Source organism: Chrysemys picta, chromosome 2, assembly GCF_011386835.1.
Source record: "Chrysemys picta bellii isolate R12L10 chromosome 2, ASM1138683v2, whole genome shotgun sequence".
Taxonomy (NCBI): domain Eukaryota; kingdom Metazoa; phylum Chordata; order Testudines; family Emydidae; genus Chrysemys; species Chrysemys picta.
The window spans coordinates 88915537-88937776 of record NC_088792.1 but is presented as its reverse complement, the minus strand read 5'-3'; the positions used below and the strand labels follow the sequence as shown (position 1 = coordinate 88937776).

The following is a 22240-nucleotide window of genomic DNA, read 5'->3' as shown; positions in this document are numbered from 1 at the left end:
TGTGCGCTTATCCCCTCTGCCCCCACTAGAGTACAGTGGCAGACAGACTGCAATTTAGGTATAGGAAATGAACCGCCTGTAAAATCACCCCTCAAACAACACACTCCAGGTACAGATGCTCACAGCCACCTTGGGATGAATGTTGTGAACACAAAACTGTCGTCACACCTCTCTCACAAACACATTTTCATGTGTTCAGGTGGTGTGCACATTGTATTTATCTTGTGAGCAGGATTCTGGTGGAAGAATCCCAATCATCTCATTCCCATGATTTGAGATTGCCCTCTTTGATTATTGCTAACTTGACAGGAAAATCCCATCTACTCTCCCTTTCAATACTCTATTGCAAAAACGTTTTGACAGATGGGCTGGAGGGGAGCTCTGACAGCTTCATCTTAAAAGTTGCCCCCCTTTTTCTGGGCCCAAGTTCAAATGTGTTTTGCATACACATATAAGGGCTAGGACTAGACATTTGTCATGGAGTCACCATGGCAGTTGTTAGACATTCTGCAACTTCCCTGTGTGGTGGTGGTCGTATAGAAAGGGATGTGGGGCAACCACAGCAGGTTTAAAGAGACATATTCCAAAGTTACTGCTCCTGCTATCTTTATAGGTGCTAATTCCTTTGCAGGTAAACAGCAGTGGATGATGATCTCCTGGCCAGCTTTTTAGGCCTGGTGGAACTTTTTTGATTAAACAATGTTTTGTTTTCTTTTTAAGAAATATTTTCTCATCTCTTCCACCAATCCTCTCTTCTTTTTTTCCACTGGGAAGAAAAGTAGGAGGGAGAGAAATGGAAAAACCACTAACATTCAAAACAACTTTTTAAAAAAGGAAATGCAATGTGTGTTTGATTTTGAAAAAAAATTGTTTAGAATTTTTTCCTGTGAAAAACTGGAGAGGGAAGAAAATCCAAATTTTGACTGAAACTTCAAGTATTTTCTTGCAAAAAATACCAAAACTTCAACCAGCTTTACTGCTGCTACAGGTCTGAACTGGGACAGAGAGACAGTGGTACTCATTTTTTTTTAAACTATTCATAACCAGTCCACATTATTTAAATCCTTTAAAAAGAGTTTTTCTTATTATAAATCAGAAATTATAAATTACAAACTTGACTTCAAATCATGTGACCAATGGTTTGGGGGAATTTTTTTTTATTTAAATACATTTGACTGACTATTCCCCCCCCACAACCAGACTGTGACTTTTCAGATAACGTACTGTGTCAAGCCACTAGTCTGAAAACGTATTTATTGTCTGACTCACATGACACCTTGCAGCTTTAATAGTAGAACTCTTACGGTCACAACTGGTGTATAGGTGTGAGTAGACTAGACTTGATCTGGAATTTTTTGATGAAACTTTTTTGGTGAGAAGGTGCCAATTTGTCAAAGCTGTTTGCAGGAAATTATGATTTTGACATATCACCTGTTAAGAAACATTTTGAACAAAGAAGTTTCAAAATTGACACGATGTCCCCTTTGACATTTTTGTAATGAAAAAGTTCTGGTCAAAATGTTTTTTTCTTTAGAAATTTAATTTATAGTAAAAAAAGAGTGCTTGCTGGCAACATGTTGGCTGCAGACTGGAATAAAGCATATTGTGTCTTTGTTCTACTCTTAGAGGCTTTAATAAACATCTCCTCTCTGCAGACATATCTCCATTGCTATAATGCTCAACACACCTTTCAAGATCCCTGGATCCTATTTCTGCCTATCACAACACATGGTATACCTCATCCTAAATGCCCCAACAACAATTATGTGGTTGAAACCAGACAATCACTATGCTCGCGAATGAACTCACACAGGAAAACGATAAAAGACAAAAATATCACATCACCTCTGGGTGAACACTTTTCACAAAGCAATCACTCTGTGTCAACCTATCAGTCCTCGTCCTCAAAGGAAACCTGCACAACACTTTCAAAAGACAAGACTGGGAGCTTAAATTCATAACTCTGCTAGACACTAAAATTCATGGATGAACAGAGAGACTGGATCAATGACTTATTACAGCAATGTGTAACACACTAACCCTCTCTTTTGTGTCCTATGATTGCAGAGGTATTAATGGGCCACTCTATCTTGTATGGTCCCTTACAACATGTACAGACTACTTATGCTAAACAATCTGCTATGCTAAACCTTGCATTTAGCTGTGATGCTAGGAGGACCTTCCCAGACCTGAAGAACAGTGTGGCTTGAAAGCTTGTTTCTTTCACCAACAGAAATTGGTCCAATAAAAGCTATTATCTCACCCACCTTGTCTCTCTAATTTCCTCTCTGTAGCAGTTGTGTGCTTAATAGAACAGTTATTTCACTAGCATATGTGTAACTTCATGCCATCTTTTAATGGGATAAATATAAATCAAAGCAAAAGAAAAATATTTTTTAGTAGTCTCACCTGTCAGAAATGTGTCCCTCAAGTGATTTTTTTTGTTATTTCTTGATTTTTAATTATATATTTTGAATTTGTCACTTGTATTCAACCACTGGGAAGACAGACCTCACGAGCAAATTTAACCTAACAGTGGAATCGTTTCCCACCTCAGAGAATTTATGGTTGGACTTAACATCCGTGCAACCCCATACACTGTTTGCAGAAGGGACTTGAACCAGGTCCCTCATGGTGTGTCACTGTGTCACTGGGCACAGCTTCAAGTAGCTGAACTAACAAAAAGGAAGTGTTATGTCTCAGGTAGAGCTGGGCAAATACTGCAAAAATAAGTGCTAGTTGCAAATAGCTATTAATTCAACCAAGTTCATGGTCCCTTCTGTGAACATTTATGCAAATCAAGATTTATTTGAGGACTCTTTGTCCTTCATGCAAGTGTGTGTGTGTGTGTGTGTGTGTGTGTGTGTGTGTGAAAGAGAGAGAGAGAGAGAGAGAGAGAGAGAGAGAGAAGGGTATTCATCAGCTGCAAATAGGACTTGCACTGTTTCCTCTGGAAGTGCTCACTCCCTGTTTATGGAGTTTCAGTCATCAATTAGGGAGCAGAAACAATATCATTTGTAGAGTCCCTTGAAATTATTTTTACTTCTTATAACATTTCATTTTCGTTTTTGGGAATTTCATGTTATTTCATTTTTTCCTGCCCTGGAGAGTGGGAGGCCCTAGAAGGGGCTTGAGTCCTGCCCCTGGGAAGTGGGATGCTCGGGGAGTGGTGGTTACAAAGCAAGCCCACCCCTCATTCACCTCACGGTGGCGACTTCTGTCCCAGGGGGCTAGGCTTGGCTCCCCTCTCCAGACAATGTGATCAGGCATGCAAGGTCACAGTGCTCCTCAGGTTTTGCCCAGTTGCCCCTCCCATTTGGCCTGACCGCCTCTCCATCATGCAATCCTTTTGCACTAGGTTGCAACACGACTCATTCAAATTTGGCATGTCTGACCCTGGTCATGACAGAGAGGCAGCTGGGTCAAACCTGAGTGGCACTCAGCCCAACCCTGCAGGTCAGGAGCCACAGTATCTGCCCCTGTGGGATGAGGTTTTTGTTTTAAATGTTCTTTTTCATTTTGCGTTATTTCACATTTGCGACAAAATCATGTGAATTAGATAACTAAACATACACTATGAACAAATAATGAACAGCAGTCAGAGATCAATCCATACATGGAAATGCTAGAGCCAAAATTAGGAACAACAAATATATTATAAATCAAATCTCTGAATAGATTGTGAATAGAAAATAAAGGGCTAAAATCACTACACAAGTTGTTTGAATAGCTGTCCGAGCTCCAGTTCCCAGTTGCCAGGAGCTCTTTGGAGGAAAAATACCAGGACTATGTTTTGAGGTATGTAGTTATCAGCTTTATTGATCACGACTGCATTACATGATTATCCACCCAGTGCTGACTTAAGTTAGTGCGTGGACTTCAATGGAGCTATACAGATTTACACCATAGGAAGAGCTAGCTCACTAAGCTTGCACTTATAATCTATCATTGTAAAAACATAAGTAAGTTTTCTGGGGACAGTCTCTTGGTCATTGCAAAATCCTGGTCAAGGATCTGGAAGTGATCTTCCTAGGCCATAATGAAAGGCAGTCTCTTAGTAGCTGAGCTGAGCTAGTAAGAAAAGTGTTAAAAACTTTTCTCAGCGAAGAGTCACTTCAGAATAACTAGTTTAGGAAGAAATTCAATTTGGCAGCACATTCTTGGCAGCCCTGATAAATTGTATCTACTCTATATGAGTTACAACTGGATGGGCTACAGCGGCCCAGGGCTTAGTGTTAAATGTCCCCTGGGCCTTGAAATTCACTCAGCAGTGCTGCAAAGACAGAAAACATTATGTAACCAGTCTCCAAAACCCAAGCAGGCATCCAGGACAAGAGAAAAAGTTAGTCAGTTGAACAGCTGCCTTTGTTTCTTCTATTGATACTGCTGCTCAGAAGTTTCCAGGTGGGAATGATGTTTGTTCTCAGGGCTTGTCTTCACATACAGCACTGCAGCAGTGCAGCTGCATCACTGCAGTGTATCTGGTGAAGACGCTCTAAGCAGATGGGAGAGAGCTCTCCCCTTGGCATAATAAAACCACCTCTGCGAGAGGCGGTAGCTATGTTGGCAGGCGCTCTTCCACCAACATTGCGCTGTCCACATCAGTGCTTATGTCCGTGTAACTTATGTTGCTCAGGTGGGTGGTTTATTCACACCTCTAAGTGACGTAAATTATGCCAACATACGCTATGGTGTAGACATAGCCTGAGTCTCACAGGCCAAGAAAAAAGGTCAGGTTGTGTCATGATAAAGTATTGTCTGGGAAAATGTCCTTGTCTGAAGATAGAGCACTGAAGTGGGTTTCCTACTGAAACAAACAGCATGATACAACCTACCCCAAAAAGTGGAAATACAGATATACTGGACTTCAGTATACACACAATGTGAAAATCTAATACAGCAAGCTACAGATAATTTTTAATAATTTAATCCAGAAAGAGCTGACTTCATGATAGAGCGGAGTATATTTAAATGCATATGAAGTGAAACCAGACTGACCTTTTCTTCCAATGTGGCAAAATGACCAAAACAAACAAAAACCAAAAGTTGCTTTCCATTAACTACCATGTCACGTCCTTAACATATAGTGGTGGCTGTCACTTAGCACCATTAAAATCAGTGGTCCAAGGGCAGGAAGGAAAAGGGAGGGAGCAAATTCTGATTGATACAGCTGGATTCTATCCACATAAATTCAGCTCATTTCCCACTGGACATGGAATTCTTTCTGCTCCCTGTCCTATAGTGTTACTCGGTGCTGCCATTAAATAGCAGTGAGTGAAGAGGATCCTGTGGTATTAAAGCACTTTGAGATCCCCAGGATAAGATGGAGAGCAGGCTGATGTACAACCTAGAAACCATTCAAGGATATGCTACAGATTTGCCTTGAGGTGCTGATAGTGCTTTCTTTGGGGACTGCCAGACAGGAGCCACTGCCTCCTCTAGCCCTATACAGGTCTTTGGGGGCTGGGGTGTACAGAAAGTACCCGTAGCTTAGGCCACCAGGGGGTGAGAAACCATAAGTGTTTCTTGCTGACAGCCAGATCTCTAACATCTTGAATGCTGTAGCCAGGTGAAGGGAAGGGGCACTTGCAACCACATACTGTGGAAGAGAAGCTCCAGAAAGCTAGAGTGCAGTTGCTAGGGAACCCCTGGAGGTTCCCTAATAGACATGCTCAGGATGATGAGATGAACTCCACTGGCTCAATACAGAGCAGGTTGGCAGTGGAAACATTTTCCTGCTTATCCAGTTTGGGAACAAGCATTTCCCGGCCCTCAGAAGAACATTGTATGGTAAGAAAAGGCATAAATCCTTAGATGCCAGCATTCCCCCAGGTAAGCTGCTGGGGGAGATGGTTACTCAGCGCTTCCTGAAGAACTGGGCAGTTGGCCCCTGAAGCTTGGTGGGCAGGTCTACTGTTAAGCACTAAAAGGCATAACTGCAACAAGGAACAGGCTGGGAAGAGAGAGGAAGAAGATAGATGGTGTTTGTGAACCTGAACTTGCAGGGTTTAGTTTCCAGGCAAACCTTGTGAATGCATTTCAAGAGTGAAAAGTGTTACCTACTAGTACAGAAATGATGCTGTAACGCACCACCAAAACAAAGAGGTGAGGAAGGCTTTTATCTTACAGAGCTACTGTATTTGCATTTCTGAGGTCTGATGCAATTAGTATTAACCTGATGCCACTGGGCTGCTAAAGACACCATTTTTCCATTATCAAATGCAAGACTGCTTTCTTCCTTAAGATTCTCCAACAGATTTTTAAAGCCTTGAGATCCTTTCTTTCTCTGTATGCACTATGATTATATTGTACAGTAACTCCTTGCTTAACGTTGTAGTTATGTTCCTGAAAAATACGACTTTAAGTGAAACAATGTTAAGCGACTCCAATTTCCCCATAAGATTTAATGTAAATGGTGGGGGTTAGGTTCCAGGGATATTTTTTTCACCAGACAAAAGACTACACACACACACACACACACACACACACACACACACACACACACACACACACACACACTAAGTTTTAAACAAACAATTTACTACTGTACACAGCAATGATAATTGTGAAGCTTGGTTGAGGTCAGGGCCGGCTCCAGGCACCAGCCCACCAAGCTTGTGCTTGGGGTGGCACGTGGAGGGGGGTGGCGCAGTGTGGCGCGGCGCTCCAGCTCCGGCCGCTGGGGAGAGCGGAGCCCCAGCCGGGCTCTCCGCCCTCCTCCCGGGGCTCCGGCCACCAGCTGAGCGGCGGCGGGCTCGCCGCCCTCCCCCCTGCACTCCGGCCAGTCTCGGCACCCTCCCCTGCCACGCTGGGGGTAGGGGGGGAAGGGGGCGCGGCGGAAGGCTTTTTTCCCTGGGGTGGCAAAAAAGCCAGAGCCGGCCCTGGTTGAGGTGGTGAAGTCAGAGGGTGGAAGAGGGTGGGATATTTCCCAGGGAATGCCTTACTGCTAAATGATGAACTAGCACTCGGCTGAGCCCTCAAAGGTTAACAAGTTGTTGTTAATGTAGGCTCACACTCTACCGGGCAGCACAAATGGAGGGAGGGGAGACAGCATTGCAGACAGAGACACACACCTTGTGTGTGTGTGTGTGTGTGTGTGTGTGTGTGTGTGTGTGTGTGTGCGTGAGAGAGTTGTGCATTGCCCCTTTAAGTATGCTGACCCCACTCTAAGTACATTGCCTTTTTAAGTAGATCAGCAAATTGAGACAGCAGCTGCTGCCAGCAAGCTCCCTCCATCCTTGTTGTCCGTCCCCCCCCCCCCCCGCTATATGGAGATGGAATAAGCGGGGGGGGGCAGAAGCAGAGGGGAGGGGGACACCCTGACATTAGCACCCCTCTTCCCCCGCCCCCGCATAGCAAGCAGGAGGCTCCCGGGAGTCTCCTAAGGCAGAGGGGGGAGTGACAGCTGAACTGCCAGCAATTGGTAGCCTGATGGGCAGCTACCATACAGGGAACTTAGGGGAGCAGGGAGCTGATAGGGGGGCTGCCGGTCCACCCTGGTTCCAAGCCCCCACCAGCTAGCTCCAACAGGCTGCTCTTCCTGCAAGCAGTGGACAAAGCAGGCGGCTGCCAAACAATGTTATAAGGGAGCATTGCGCAACTTTAAACGAGCATGTTCCTTAATTGATCAGCAAAGTAACAACAAAACAACATTAACTGTGATGACTTTAAGTGAGGAGTTAATGTATCTGCATAGTCAATCCTTACAATTAGCATCTAGCATCTTTCTCCAACGGGCTCTCTTTCTCCGTTAGTGGTGGCTACTCTCTATTCCAGGTAATTTCAAGTCTAGTCTTAACTGTCCTTTTTATATTGCTACTGTAACAGTTTCCCTCAGTGGAGTAGCTACAGCCTCAGTGGTTGGAGAAGAGCAATGAAAACTAGCAAAGGATTTCTAAGATCAGCAAAACATCTAGTTTGCCTCCTTTTTGTTAACATACAAAGCTGTATGCTACCATTAGAGTCTCTGGAGCAAGTAAAAACCACAGAGCATTTCAATTAAGTGAAATTTCCTGCTCCACTTCTAACTTGTAGCACCCCATCCACCCCCAGTAGTGACCAAAAGACGTCATGCTGTTCATTCCCATATTCATTTCTGTTGTAACAGGACGAAGTGACCAGAAAATTTAGATTGTTTGTCTGTGCGAGAGTAACAGAGAAAAATAGAACAAGATGATACAGTATGTCATAGAACCATATTCCTCTTCAATCTCATTCAGGATATGTCAGACAGGTTCCTATGCAACAGCCATTTCAGAGATGAATGTTGCAGCAATAGTGAAGTACTGTACAGTTAATCTCATGGAGGAGTGAATTCTTATAAAACTTGGGAAAATTTTTGACAGGTCTTTGGAAATACCAGGCTAGAAAAGACATGCTAACATTTACAGGTGATTTTATCCTGGCAACACCATTGTGGGGTATTTTACAGGTGGGGAATAGGGCAAACAATTTGTCCAAGGTCACACAGAAAGTCTGCAGTTGAGTCATGATTTGATCCCAGAGCTCCCAGGGCCTCGTTCAATGCCCTCTCCATTAGGCCATTCTTCCTATCCCTCTGTCACTCAAGCAAGCATTTGATCTAAAAGAAAGAGGCACTGCAGTTCAAATCATCCCAATAGTCCTCTCTCCCTCCCTCTTCTGTCCGTTAACCACCACTCACACTACAAGTGCAAACAGATCATGGGCTTCCATGGCCGCCTGTAGAGAGGTTTTGTTGGGGTTCGTCCCTCTCTGGGGTGGTGGGGACCCACACTACCTCTCTTAGTCCTTGCACGGCCCCTTGGGGAATCAGTCGGGCCGCAGGAATCCTGGCTCAAGCTGTCCGGCTGAGCACACACAAGTAACAATTAACAGATAACTAGCCCAGGCCCTGGGATAGGGCCGGGCAGTAAAGAGTCACAGATCAGGCCCTTAGGCAGGGGCTGAGCAAACACAGGGAACAATTGGCAGTTAATAAGCCCAGGCCCTGAGTCAGGGCAGGGCAGCAAAGGGTCAAGGCTCAGGCCCTCAGGCAGGGACTGATCAAACACAGGTAAATAGCAAACCCAGGCTTCGGGCTCTGAGTGGCCTGGGAGAGGGGGAGACTGTCACTCACGTGTTGGGTGGCAGGGGGACACACAGGCCCTCCCACTCCACTGCGTCCCAGCCCGGGGCCCTAGCAGCGGCCAAAGGCCCACTGCTGTGTCAGTGGGGATCCTGGTGCAACACACTGACAACTGCGGCTGTCTTGCAGCCAGACTCAGGTTGGCTGCCCCCGGGCTACTTCCCAACTCCCCCTCTGGAGGAACCTGGGTCAAGGTGGTGTTCTCAGGGAGGGTTAATCACTATCGGATCCTTGGGGTAGCTGATGAGGGACAGGCTCAGTGACTCTTCGGGGTAGCTGACAAGGGGTAGGCTCGGCAACTCTCCCACACGCTGGTTCGCGTCAAGTATCAGTCGGTCAGGCCAGTCTCCAGGTCCGCTGCTGGTTGCTGGAGTCTCCCCGGCGGGAGCTGGGTTGGAGCTGTCTGGCCTCTTCAGCAGCTGCCTCTCGAGTGAGCTCTGGGATTGAGCTCTTATACTTCCTATCTAGCCTCTGATCCTCTGGGGGGCGGGCTTGGAGTGCTCTGGCTCCGCCCACTCTGGTATCCGTCAGAGCTCATCCCTCTCTGGGGCACTGGGGAACCACACCGCCTCCCTACACTACCATAAAATCAAACAGTCTGGGTCAGGCTGTTTATGTAGATTTCTTAGTTGTTCCTACATCAGGTGGCACCACACTGATATTCCCTAAATATCCTTGTAATAATGCTGCTTGTAGGGAGGTTGTCAGTTGGCATTTGTCCCTGGGCCCCATCTCCCTTGACCAAAAAATGTTAAATTCCCCTGGTAGCTTCAGAAGCAGCATCTCTTGTATGGTTGCACTGATGCTTTAAAGCTACATTTCCCACACCTAGTAAATGCCAAGTACCAGTTCCAGTGCAACACTGAAGCTGCTCCATAGGGGTAGAAAAGGATACATAGATGTCGTCTGTGAAAATTATGGGTCTGCTTCTGTGAGGTGCAGAGGTCCCTCTGCTCCTCAGAAGGACATCATGTTTTACTGATGACCTGCAGTAGGTGACCTGAAAGGAAGGACAATTAGAGTGCCGGTGGCATGAATCCTGTGCCAGATTTGAACAACTGCACCGTATAGACTTTCTGAAATCTCAGCCTGTGGCTGTGCAGGATGCACAGATGACTTTCTTTGACTCTACCCAGGCATCAGTAATGCCATGAACAGTGGATCTTTTGCAGGCAGTGGGAAGTCCGGGTTAATCTGTCCTACCTTTACTAAGTGAAAAACATCAAGTCTTTTCTTTCTTGCTGCGAGGAACTCTTTTGTTATCTTGTGAACAGAATTTTTCAGATCAGACCCAACTGCCTGCCTCCATCTCTAGGGGACAGTTAGAAGTGTGTGTGTACAGGGGAATTCTTTGCTTGATTTCTGGTCAGTGTCACACATGAAGGCTCTGGCAGTGCGGCAGGTTTGGTTTTGTTTTGTTTTTTGGAACAAACACACCTTAGAATTCATCTCCATCTCCTTCCTGGCTGGTGAATGCTGGTGGGAAAGAAGAGGATTAACTGTTAGAGTTGTTAATGCCTCCTCCATAGAGGGCAAGGTTCCAGTTGCCCTTACGATAAACATGGCTGAGTCCTGTGCTCCAGGAACCAGCTCAAGGTGTTGAAAATCTGGCCAGATATTGACCTGCTCTGCATCTCCTCTTTTTGAGAAAAAGCTTGTCAGGGAGGTTGCAATGAGACAAGTCCTCAGACTTCCTAACCAGTCTGGTTTCAGACCTGCATGCAGCACAGATACTGCACTTAGCTGTGTGCATGGATGATCTTTGCCTGACATTGAATGAAGAAGATCAGGTGTCCATGTCGATTCTTATAGATCAGTTGGTGCCTGTGAATTTTGTTGATCATGAGGTTTTGCTGACCTATTTCCTGTACCACACTCCCCACTCCCACTCTAAAGGACCTTTCCTTCCTCTCTGGCACTAATGGACCACACTGCCATTGGCTGATTGTCTGAACATTCATTCCTCTTCCTCCAAAACTAATTAGAATAAGGTCCTGATTCAGCAACGTACTTATGCATGTGCCTTACTTTAGGCATATTAACTTCCATGGAACTACTCATGTGCTTAAATATCTAGCTGAATTGGAGCCCAGGTGTTGAAACTCTCAACATTAGCGCCCTATGATTTTTCCACCAGACATAACAAGATCTTCTCAGGGAATGATGCTATGCAAAGTGACTGTTCCTGCTCTGATATCTCCAGCTCTCCTCTTCCCTAACAATCAATGGAGCCCTTATGCAGCATTTTTGAAAACAGGCTCATCCAGTGCCTGGAAGAACAAGAGGGAGAGTTCAAATCTGCATCTCTCTCTCTCTCCTAAATTTATTGGCTTGATCTGATGCTATTTTTATCCCCTCTCTGCCTTGAAGTTTGAGGATGGAACAGCCCTATGCAGTTATTCTTTATGACAGAAAATAATACCCAGACCTTAACTGTGAAGGCAAATTTTTATTTGGGGGTCAGAGTGGAGGGATATTCGTATTTACTCTCCATTCCCTTTGTCAGACTGCTAAGAAAATTCCTTACAAAGTTTATATATTTTTCCATTTTGGAAATATTGATTTTTCTCTTGTATATTTTTTGAAGGGAAACTAGGATCAGCAGAGATTTTCTTGTTTATTACATTGAAGCGGTTGTTGTTATACAAGTAGCACCTTGTCATGACAAATAACCTTTACTTATTCGTCAACATCGACAATGTCTGGGCAGTTCTGGGAATAGTGTGTTGCTGGTTTTGTTTGCTACTACAGTGTCAACAAAATGAAGTGTCAAGGCTGAAATCCTGCTCTCAGATATTCATGCACAGCTCTGAGGGCAAAATCTGGGACTGTTTTCTGTAGGTCATTCAACAAGATGCCTATTTTTAGAAGTATTCCATGGCAATGGATGGGAAGCTTTAAAAAAATCCTAAATATGGAGAGAGGTAGTTGATAGAGCTGCAATGGAAGTCTGAAGATCTGGTTTGGATCCTCTCTCTGACCTCATTTGTGACTTTGAACAAGTCACTTTACTTCTTTGTGCCTCAGGTTTTCCCATCTGTAAAATAGAGATAATGATCCCTACTTGCCCTTTGTAAAGTGCTTTGAGATCTATGACTAAGAAGCACTTTTAAGAGCTAAGTATTACCTTTATTATCTAGAGTTTAGGGAACTGTTTTCACTTCTCTATCAGATTATAATAAATTTTGAAATAAAATCTTGGAACCATTACATTCCAAATATAATTATCCCCCCCATACACCCATTCTCTTATATAAAACTGCATAACCTTGATTACCATCTACATTTGCCCACATTTGAATTAGTTGTACTAGAACAATTATATGATCATTAAAATATAGGGCTCCAAAGACTAGGGATTTAATGAGTGTGGAATGTAATGAAACACTATGGAAACTGCATTACAGGATTTAATACTGTATACTTTAGTGGTCTGAAAGGCCTGCAATATAATCGTAGGATGCCAATATGAGACTTAATAGTGAATAATCCTAAAATCGAGTTAGTATTGGCTTATTACTTATATCACTGAATATAATAATAGAGTCTATCCAACCACCGTGAGCCACCAGATATATGGTGTTTGTACAAGAAAACAAAAATGGTCTTGTGTTGCAGGAGAGAGAGACAGCATTGAAAGTGCAAGATGCTGGCTTGTCCAAGCAACAACTATTAGACTGTACCCTAATATCATGAGTCAATCATGTTGCAGTATGTCCATCACAAAAAATTCCAAACAAAACCCCACAGTTGACAGTCAAATAGATGAAGCAAGAAGTCACACAAAAAGCCTTTGAACTGATGTTGCTCTGTTTCTTAACATGTAAAACACTCTCTCACACATACCAACTCACATGGTTCAATAGTTCCTTAGCTCCTGATTGTGCATACCCTTACTCACATGAGCAGTTCTAGTAGTCCCATTGCAGTCCTCTGGACTGTTACCTCATTCACTACATGCCATCCATCCTGGCCACCGAGAGCCCAACTGAACTTTCAGTTACACTGGTGTAATTTCAGAGATACTCTGGATCTAAACCATAACTGTAAACAGAACTGGTCTCAATATAAGGCCTACTTCTGCAGGATCTGTCTCATTCATTACATGTCCCTGTCTCACTGACTGTGTAACATTCCAGTGGTTCTCAAACTGATTTGATCGCACCCCCCTTCTTTGTGTCTGTAGTCATTTATGTCGCCCCCCCCGCTCCCACCACACAAGTACATAAATGGCTGCCCAGCTCTGAAGGCAGAGTGGAGAGTGGCAGCTGTTGGCCGAGCGCCCAGCTCTGAAGGCAGCGCCGCCACCAGGAGCAGTGTAGAAGTAAAGGTGGCAATACCATACCATGACACCTTTACTTCTGTGCTACTGCTGGCAGTGGTGCTACCTTCAGAGCTGGCTGCCCAGCCAGCAGCCACCACTCTCTTCTCATGCCCCTCCCCAATACATTCTGAACCCCTCTAGGTGGGCACGTCCCCAGTTTGAGAACCTCTGCACTATCCTACCTGATTACTGAATGAAGAAACTAAAGAGTATGTGATCATATCATTAGGGTATTATAATGCATTTGTACAAGAGGGTAAGTGTTAAGGCTACACGGACCATCTTAACTTGGGCATTTCCTAGCTGCTTTGCTTTTAACCTTAAGGTTTCATTTAAAATATTTTTCAGTATGGAATGTTTAGATTTTTAAGACAAGTTGAGAAAAAGACATTCTTCCATTGATTTCAATGGATTGTGGATCAGGCCTTAGGAGCTATATTAAAAAATAGTCAACAAATGTATCCCGGGTTATTCTGAATATTTTTCAAGAATTAAACAATACACATTTGCCAAGTTATAAAATGGAAATGATAAAATGACTAGATTTTCAAATACTATATTTGATGAATTTCATGATGCATCTATTCAACTAATATTAAAAAATTACTTGCCCAGTAATAGTGTATGTAATGAACTACAATGAATTACTTGCCCAGTAATAGTGTATGTAATGAACCCATGCTCTAGTCTAGGCAATACTGTAATACCAATAACAACAACAACAGAAACTGTTTTGCAACTCTATGATGACTGTGCTCTAATACTTGGTGCAGGTACAGACTAGTCTTGGATTATATAGACTATATGCAGCAAACACAACTTTATCAGTGCATTGTTATTACAAACAAAAGTTCCTGCCTCTCTACTGCCTTCTCTTAAAGAAGGCAGATCAAGAAGTATTTTAAATGCCATGCTGCCTAGAGGATCTGTGGCAATATGACTATATTTATTCCCCTTCACTTCTATCCAAACGCTGTCTACTGTGTCAGACAAACTGTAATATCATTTTTTCTCTGCAGTCATCCATCACTGGTCGTCACCTAGCCTCCCACTTTAGGTCTTTCCGTTACACTGGAAACTGCTAGCAAGGACCCTCATGTCTGGATTTGAGCTGCTCTCCATCATGTCACTTTCCCACCATCAATGTCTCTTCCCACAACTGGTAAGGTACATGTCACGGAGTGTGGGGGGACACACGGCCCTGCACCCCCGGCTTCCTGCAATTCACCATGACTCTCAGCCAGCCAGTAAAGCAGAAGGTTTATTTAGACGACAGGGACACAGTCCAAGATAGGTCTTGCAGGCACAGACAACAGGACCCCCCCCCAGTTAGGTTCATCTTGGGGTCCCAGGGCACCACAGCCCCCTTGGGAGGTCAGAGTCCCGTCTGCCTCCCAGCCATTCCACCAGCCAGCTCTGAAACTCTCTCCCCAGCCTTTGTTCAGTTTCCCGGGCAAAGGTGTCACCTGGCCTCTAACCCCTTCCTGGGTTCTCATGTTTCATGCTCAGGTATTCTCCCTCACGGCCAGTCTCCCATCCCCCAATGCAGACCATCCTAGCCACACTCCCCACTCAGCATTTAAAGACCACATTAAGAACAGTCCCAGTTCGTCACAGTACAGAATTAGATCTATGAAAAAACCCACCCAGAAAAATGTCTCTGCTCTGGACAAGTGACATCAGATAGAGACTCTATGCTGAGTTTCCTCTCCCAGCATCTCCCTTGCTCTGATCTATCTCCTGGCAGTGGAAGAGGACAGAACTGTCCATGGAATTCCTGTTGCAGAGAGGAAACGAGGTGTTCTATTAAAAACATATTGGGATTTCCCCAGAGACCTTTTTTACCTTGGCTTTTCAAGAACTCAGTTTGATTCCAGATTTCATTATTCAGATATTTTTATGTGGCATACAGCAATGCTACACTGAGTTGATTAGACTTAAACACAGGGGGTGAATGCAGGGTACATCACAGATCCAAAATTACACAGAAACTCTTTCCCTTTATAGACATTCACATATTCTATTACAATGATTACAATAAATGCATTACACATTCAATGATCTGTGTATGACTGGGGAGGATGTAGTTTGCTTGTTCGTTTGGTTACCTCCTGAAACCCTCATCATTTGATTAGTTTAACTCTGTCCCTGTTATAATAGTAGGATTGATTTTTGGAAATACAGGTCTGTTTTAGTAATTTTACACACACACACACACACACACACACACACACACACACGGAGTTAGCTCTTTAGCTCTTATATTTCTATAGCAGATTCTCACAATAGTTTCTTCTCATAGACCTCCTGGGGCTTTATCTTCTCAGACTACCTCCTACAATGTTTATCAGTGGACCCATTACTTGGAGATTTACACTGTTCACACTGGGGTACATTCTTCTCTTTCGTTATCACCAAATTAAAATAACTCTGGCCAGGTAGTGTGTTTACAGTAGCAAAGTGTTCTTACAAAGTGTTGTAACATTATTACAAGCTAAATACGCAGGAAATTATTAGAATATGATGGCAGGGTAAGTTATGAGTGTAATGTTCTATGTAATGTAATACAATATCCTAGAAAACCATAAGGTCAACTTTCTATGAAATTGATACATAATTTTAATAAAAAATAAAATTATGAAAACACAGCAGTGACTCCATAGTTGTAGCGGTTTGAGAGGTCAATTTTAAAATTTATTTTAACACTTCGTCTAACTTTTGATCTAAGTACTCAATTGGCTTGAAAATTTCTGTGTGAGAAGGTGAGAAGATTTTTCATCTGAAAATTTCATAACTCTGGAAAATTTCATGTAAGAGTTACACAAAAATTAGCACTTTTTAATCTCTTTACTACATTGTCTCGAGTTCTCCACTTTTTTGTTTTCTTAGCACACAATATACTTATAAACCCCCAAAGCAACACATGTATAGTTTGCGCTGTACACTTGAGCATAAGATACTTTGTAAAGCCATTGTCCCAGTTCCTGAACTGGTGTAGTGAAAATGAAGTCTAGTAATCAGAGATTAAATGTATTGTTACTAACTCAATTTACAACAGCTAAGTCACTGAGTTTTAAAAAGAGACATAACAAAAATTGCTAACAGTCTTTATCCAAATTGACTTGATCTCTGTAAGTCACTTACAGTGAGATTTTCTAAGGCCAGGTCTAAACGACAGACTTAGGCTACATCTACACTACGGGGGGGGTCGATTTAAGATACACAAATTCAGCTACGCGAATAGCGTAGCTGAATTCGACGTATCGCAGCCGACTTACCCCGCTGTAGGGACGGCGGCAAAATCGACCTCTGTGGCTTCCCGTCGACTGCGCTTACTCCCACCTCCGCTGGTGGAGTAAGAGCGTCGATTCGGGGATCGATTGTCGCGTCCCGATGGGACGCGATAAATCGATCCCCGAGAGGTCGATTTCTACCCGCCGATTCAGGCGGGTAGTGTAGACCCAGCCTTATATTGGTGTAGCTACATCACTCAGGGATATGAAAAATCCACACCCCTAAGCGATGTAGTTATACTGACCTAACCCCCGTGTAGACAGTGCTATGTCAATGGGAGAGCTTCTCAGGGAGGTGGATTAACTCTGCTGACAGGAGAAGCCCTCCTGTCACCATAGGAGCGTCTTCACTAAAGTGCCAGAGAGGCACAGCTCTGCCACTGTAGTGCTATATGTGAAAACAAGCCCTAAATCGCACATGACTTTGAGGGGGAGCTGAGCACCAAATTCCATGTGTGCATTTGAAAATGTCCCTCTTAGTGATGATGGGTGGGATTTTCAGAAGCACTCAGCATTGGCCAGGGGCGGCTCCAGGCACCAGCGCACCAAGCGCGTGCCTGGGGCGGCAAGCCACGGGGGGAGGCCTGCCGGTTGCCGTGAGGGCTGCAGTCAGGCTGGCTTCGGTGGCATGCCTGCGGGAGGTCCGCTGGTCCCGCAGTTTCAGCGGTAATTCAGCAGCGGGTACACAGAAGGCACGGGACCGCTGAAAGCCGCCTGACTGCCGTGCTTGGGGTGGCAAAATACATAGAGCCACCCCTAGCATTGGCTCAACTCTGCTCCCATTGAAGTCATTGGCTCCCACTGATTTCAATGGGAGTAGAGTTAAACCACTGCTGAGCATTTATGAAAATGGCATCCTAAAGGTGTAGTTCGCAGTGATTACATTATTGACTGCTAAACAATTAACTCTGAAAGTGATAAGTGCCTGCCTGTATTCCATCCCAACAGTTGTGGGGGACAGATAGAATTCTGCCCCTCATATGAAAGCAGGGGAATTGAACCCAGGTTAACAGGGTGGTGGGGAGCACACAAGGAACCAGAGTAAAGTCTGGCTGAGAACTTGAGCCAGGATGAACTTATCATAGTCTCCATTGTGTCCATATCACCAATCCTCCTCACAATGTTGCAAGTGTAGTATTGGCACAGGAGAGGCTGTAGGGGTAGCAGTTAGTATTCCAGTAACACAAAGTGACCCCAATCAGGGGCCCCCAGCATACTAAGTGCTGTACAAACACACAAGACGACATGGTCCCTACTGCAAACAGCTTGCAGTCTGATTTGAAGCATGATGCCATAAGGCAAGGTGGTGATACTGCGGAAAAGGGTCTGAGGCTTATAGTGAATCACAAATTGAATATGAACAAACAATGTGATGCGGTTGTGAAAAAGGCTAATACAATTCTGGGGTGTATTAACTAGTGTTGTATGTAAGACATGGGCCATAGCTGTCCCACTCTACTTGGCATGGGGGAGACCTCAGCTGAAGTTCCGTGTCCAGTTCTGAGTAGCACACTTTAGGAAAGATGTGCACAAATTGTGGAGAGTCCAGAGGAGAGCGACAAATGCGATAAAAGGTTTAGGAAACTTGACCTATGAGGAAAAGTTAAAAAAACTGGCATGTTTATTCTTGAGACAAGAAGTCTGAGGGGGACCTGATAGTCTTCAAATATGTTAAGGGCTGTTATAAAAGAGGACTGGAGAACAATTGTTCCCCATGTCTACTGAAAGTAAGACAAGAAGTAATGGGCTTAATTTGCAGCAAGGTAGATGTTTGTTATATATTACGAAAAACTTTTTAACTATACAGGTATTTAAGCTCCAGAATAGGCTTCGAAGGGAGGTGTGGAATCCCCATCATTGGAGGTTCTTAAGAACAGGTGAGACAAACACCTGTGAGAGATGGTCTAGGTTTACTTGGTCTGCCTCAGTGCAGGGGACTGGACTGGATGACTTCTTGAGGTCCCTTATAGCCCTACATTTCTATGATTCTATGCAACAACCGAGTCTGACACGTAACAGCAGGGGAAGACGGAGGAAGGATGAAGGCAACAATGAGACCTCACAGTTGCACAGGTTAATAATTTTTGAAGTAAACATGTATCTAAGTATCTGTAATGCCAACTGTAGACAGTTGGCAGAGCTGCTGGGGAAAGCTTAAACAGCCTACATGTGACATGTTTAGATCAAGTTAGTACCTCACTTTCATGAATAATAAATTCAAATATTACCAAAAACACACACACAAAAGCTGGATTATGCACTCAGAAGCATTTGACTTCAGTCTCACATGACATTTCATGTCTGCTTTGCATTGCACTTATTTGGCCCAAATTCTTTTCCACAAGCTGCTTCCTTAGGTGAAAATCATCAAAGTGCCTGATCCAAATCCCAGTGAAGTATATGGAAAGACTCCCATTGTTTCCAGGCCCCAATTCTCTAGGAAAAAGGCAAGGCCTGATTTTCTTTCCATCTTTTGTAAGGTATTATTCAAAGAAGCAAATACTGCACCATTTTTCACTGGCTATTCAGGCTTCTTTTTTCTAGTTTAGAAGTAACACGTGCAGCCGACTTCAAACAACAAACTGCAAACAGCAATCCTATCACATACTGCAAAAAAAGCCTGCTAAACCCAGTCAGTAGATTTGTTACCTCTATAAGTTTATGCACACGTACAGATGGTGTGCACATACAATTTTATTCAACCAACGTGCATACTGTGGCATAACAATTTCTTCTGATCTGCTTAATGAATATCCTCAGCTCTCAGAATTGGTAACTAGCTGTTTGATAAACACTGCATGACAGAAAATTATAAATGATATTGTAAAGTATGACGGGTCTTCCAGCTCCCTCTCTTCTCTCCAGCCTTTATTCTAACTAGGCATTTTGTAGTTTTATCAGCAGAGGCTATCATGTTGTTCAAGAATCATTGTCACATGAAAAAGGCAGAATATTTTACGATGTTACCACCGAGCAGACACATACTTTCAAGCAGAGCAACATTGCTTCTCCCCCACCTCAGTGCAGTCAGCATGTTTGATTTGTTTTTATATATTTCCCATGGTTATTATTAAACAAGTCATCTCTACTTAATCGCCATTGGAGTAAAAAGTGACTCTGCACTGGAGCATTCTAAAATTAGACAACACTGATTAAAATTAATGCAAATACATAGTACTCTGTTTTGCTGTACTGTAATTTACAGAACAAGCCATCGCGGATATACTAGTAAAGAGGAATCCATATCTGCTACATTTCTGCACCACTGACATTTGATATTTTTCCTGCCGCTCACTCCTCTAAGAGTAGCTCCATAAAACAGCAAACTCAGAGCTCCATTAAAGTCTTCCCCTTACCCTTTCCACAAAGCAGCAATAGTTCCATTAAGGAGTCTCACTGATTTCTGATTCTTGCAAGTCACTGCTCTCCTTTTCCTGCTCACTGTCTCTCAGCTCTCACCACTGCTCTACATGTCCCTTGGGAAGCCGAGACAGGCATGTGCGGTTGGGACATCACAGCAAAGTTGCTAGGCCCTTCCTGATATAATAGCAAGCCCTGTGCCAAAGAGGCGACATCAGGCCATGCCGGATTCCAAGCGCTGTGTTGATCTAGCACCTGTTGTCAGTCATAAACTTTTGACAGTCAGCTGTTCAGCTAATATTAACCAATGAAATTGCTGGGTGGAGTAAAATGTAATGGGGGAAATCGATGAATAAAATCATTCATTGAAAATACGGTGACCTGGTTTTGCTTTTTTAATTAAACACACTTTTGCTTGAACTCCCCCTCAGAAAGTTAATTATACATAGTACCCAGAGCTCTCACAATACCGGATCCTTCAACAATAGGAAGAGCAACATGAGAGTCACTGTGAAGCACAGCACTGCTCCACATGGCAAGAGGATAAAATAAGTTGCCATTTATAAAAAGTCACTTGTAAAAACAAAACAAAGCAAAAACCCCACTCATCTCACAATGCTAACACAGCGTGTCAATGTCCTGCTTAAAATAACAGCCATCCACAGGCTGGAAGGGGGGGAAGGGGGAATTAAGTGAATTTTGAAACTTTGGATTTCGTCTGTTCTCTTGGTATTCTTGGAGGGTAAGTCACACCTGTGCTGCTGTACCAATAGGCACCAGAGGGCAGCCTGAATAAGCAACTTGAACTCCAGCTCAGTTTCTGACTTTGATCAGTTTAAGGGAACCTTTCCACAGTTCTAAATGTAGAGCTCTTTTGATGCACCAATTTCCTTTTACAAACAATCATGTTTAAAAATGAGAAGAAGAGGTTGCATGGCCCATATTTTTGCCTGGGCATCTGAAGAAGGCGGAGCCTGATGGGGGCAAATGTTTAGGGAAGAACAGATTTTAGGGCGGGGAAAATCTTTCCTATGGACAGGCACAGAAAGTGTGTGTGTGTTTGGCAGGGGGCAGAGGACAGTCCACAAGAGGTCAGAGACCCAGGGGGAAAAAACGTAAAAATGGAGCTGTGTCGTATCAAAGCTGATGCTACACCAGTATGAGAGACCCCTCCACACACACTTTTTTTCAGACCACTTTAAGCATTGCCTAGTTGCTTGCATTGCGTCTGGAATCTGCAATGTTGCTGCTGGCTTTGTTTTGTTATTTTAAACCATGCCAAAGACACTCACCAGATGGTGCATTTTTAGAAAAAGGTCATAAATTGAAATAAATAACCATTCTAAGAGTATTTGAGGAGGTGTATAAGAATTAAAAGGGACAAATGATCACCTGCAAAGGGAATGCGTGTGTAGACCTAGACACAGAAGGTTTGTCTACACTGTAATGTAAACCTAGGGTTAGTAGAACTTGAGTAAGCAGACCCTGGGTTTATTAGCCTAGGTCTTGAGTGTCTACATTCATTTGTAACCCCTGGTTAGGAACTATTAAACCCTGGGTCCCAACTTGGGGCTCCAGCATCGACACTGAATTATGCTGGGCTGAGCCCAACCACCCATATCCCAGACTTCCTAGCACCCTCCCAAAATGTGGCTGCTCTAGCCCTTTGTTCATGGTGCAGTGTACGGAAAACCTGACTGTCCACCAAACTTGACTGTCCAGAAGACAAAGAAAGTCAGCCCGTGGAACTGTGGGCTAGTTTTGGTGGACTCTCAGAGCATAAGTCTAATGGGGCGGTGTCTACACTGCAAGGCAATAGGGATAGAACCCTGGGTTCCAGCTTGATTCAGGCTTGGACTTTCCACTTCCATGTGGTCCTGGGACCCTGGGTCTGACCCCTGGGTTAATGTGATTTGTGTCTAGACGGAAGGAGGGTTAGGTTGAAATCCTGGGCTTCCATTGCAATAATGACATACATGGAGAAGCAGAAAGCCACCCAAACCTGAGGATAGAAAACCCACTGCACACTTCTCCCTCCACCCTATGGAAGATGGGAGGTTAGCTGAATAGCTCTGCCACAAAATGTACAGTTTCAGCCACATCTGACTGGAGGTGGTGAACAGTGGGGGATGCTAAAATGGGGGGACAAGGCATCTG

General features: G+C 43.9%; 1 protein-coding gene across 4 annotated transcripts in view; it reads right to left on the bottom strand.

The window, feature by feature from the left end:
- ARPP21 (cAMP regulated phosphoprotein 21) overlaps positions 1–20285 on the bottom strand; it is a 267880-nt gene extending 247595 nt beyond the window's left edge. For 3 of the 4 annotated variants that reach the window (XM_042860290.2, XM_065583670.1, XM_065583673.1), the window contains exon 1: positions 20080–20237. The gene's annotated coding sequence lies outside the window, so the exon portion shown is untranslated. Of the gene's footprint in view, positions 1–20079 lie in introns of all 4 variants that reach the window. The other variant, XM_065583668.1, reaches the window with a different exon arrangement.
- Positions 20286–22240: the final 1955 nt, after the last annotated feature.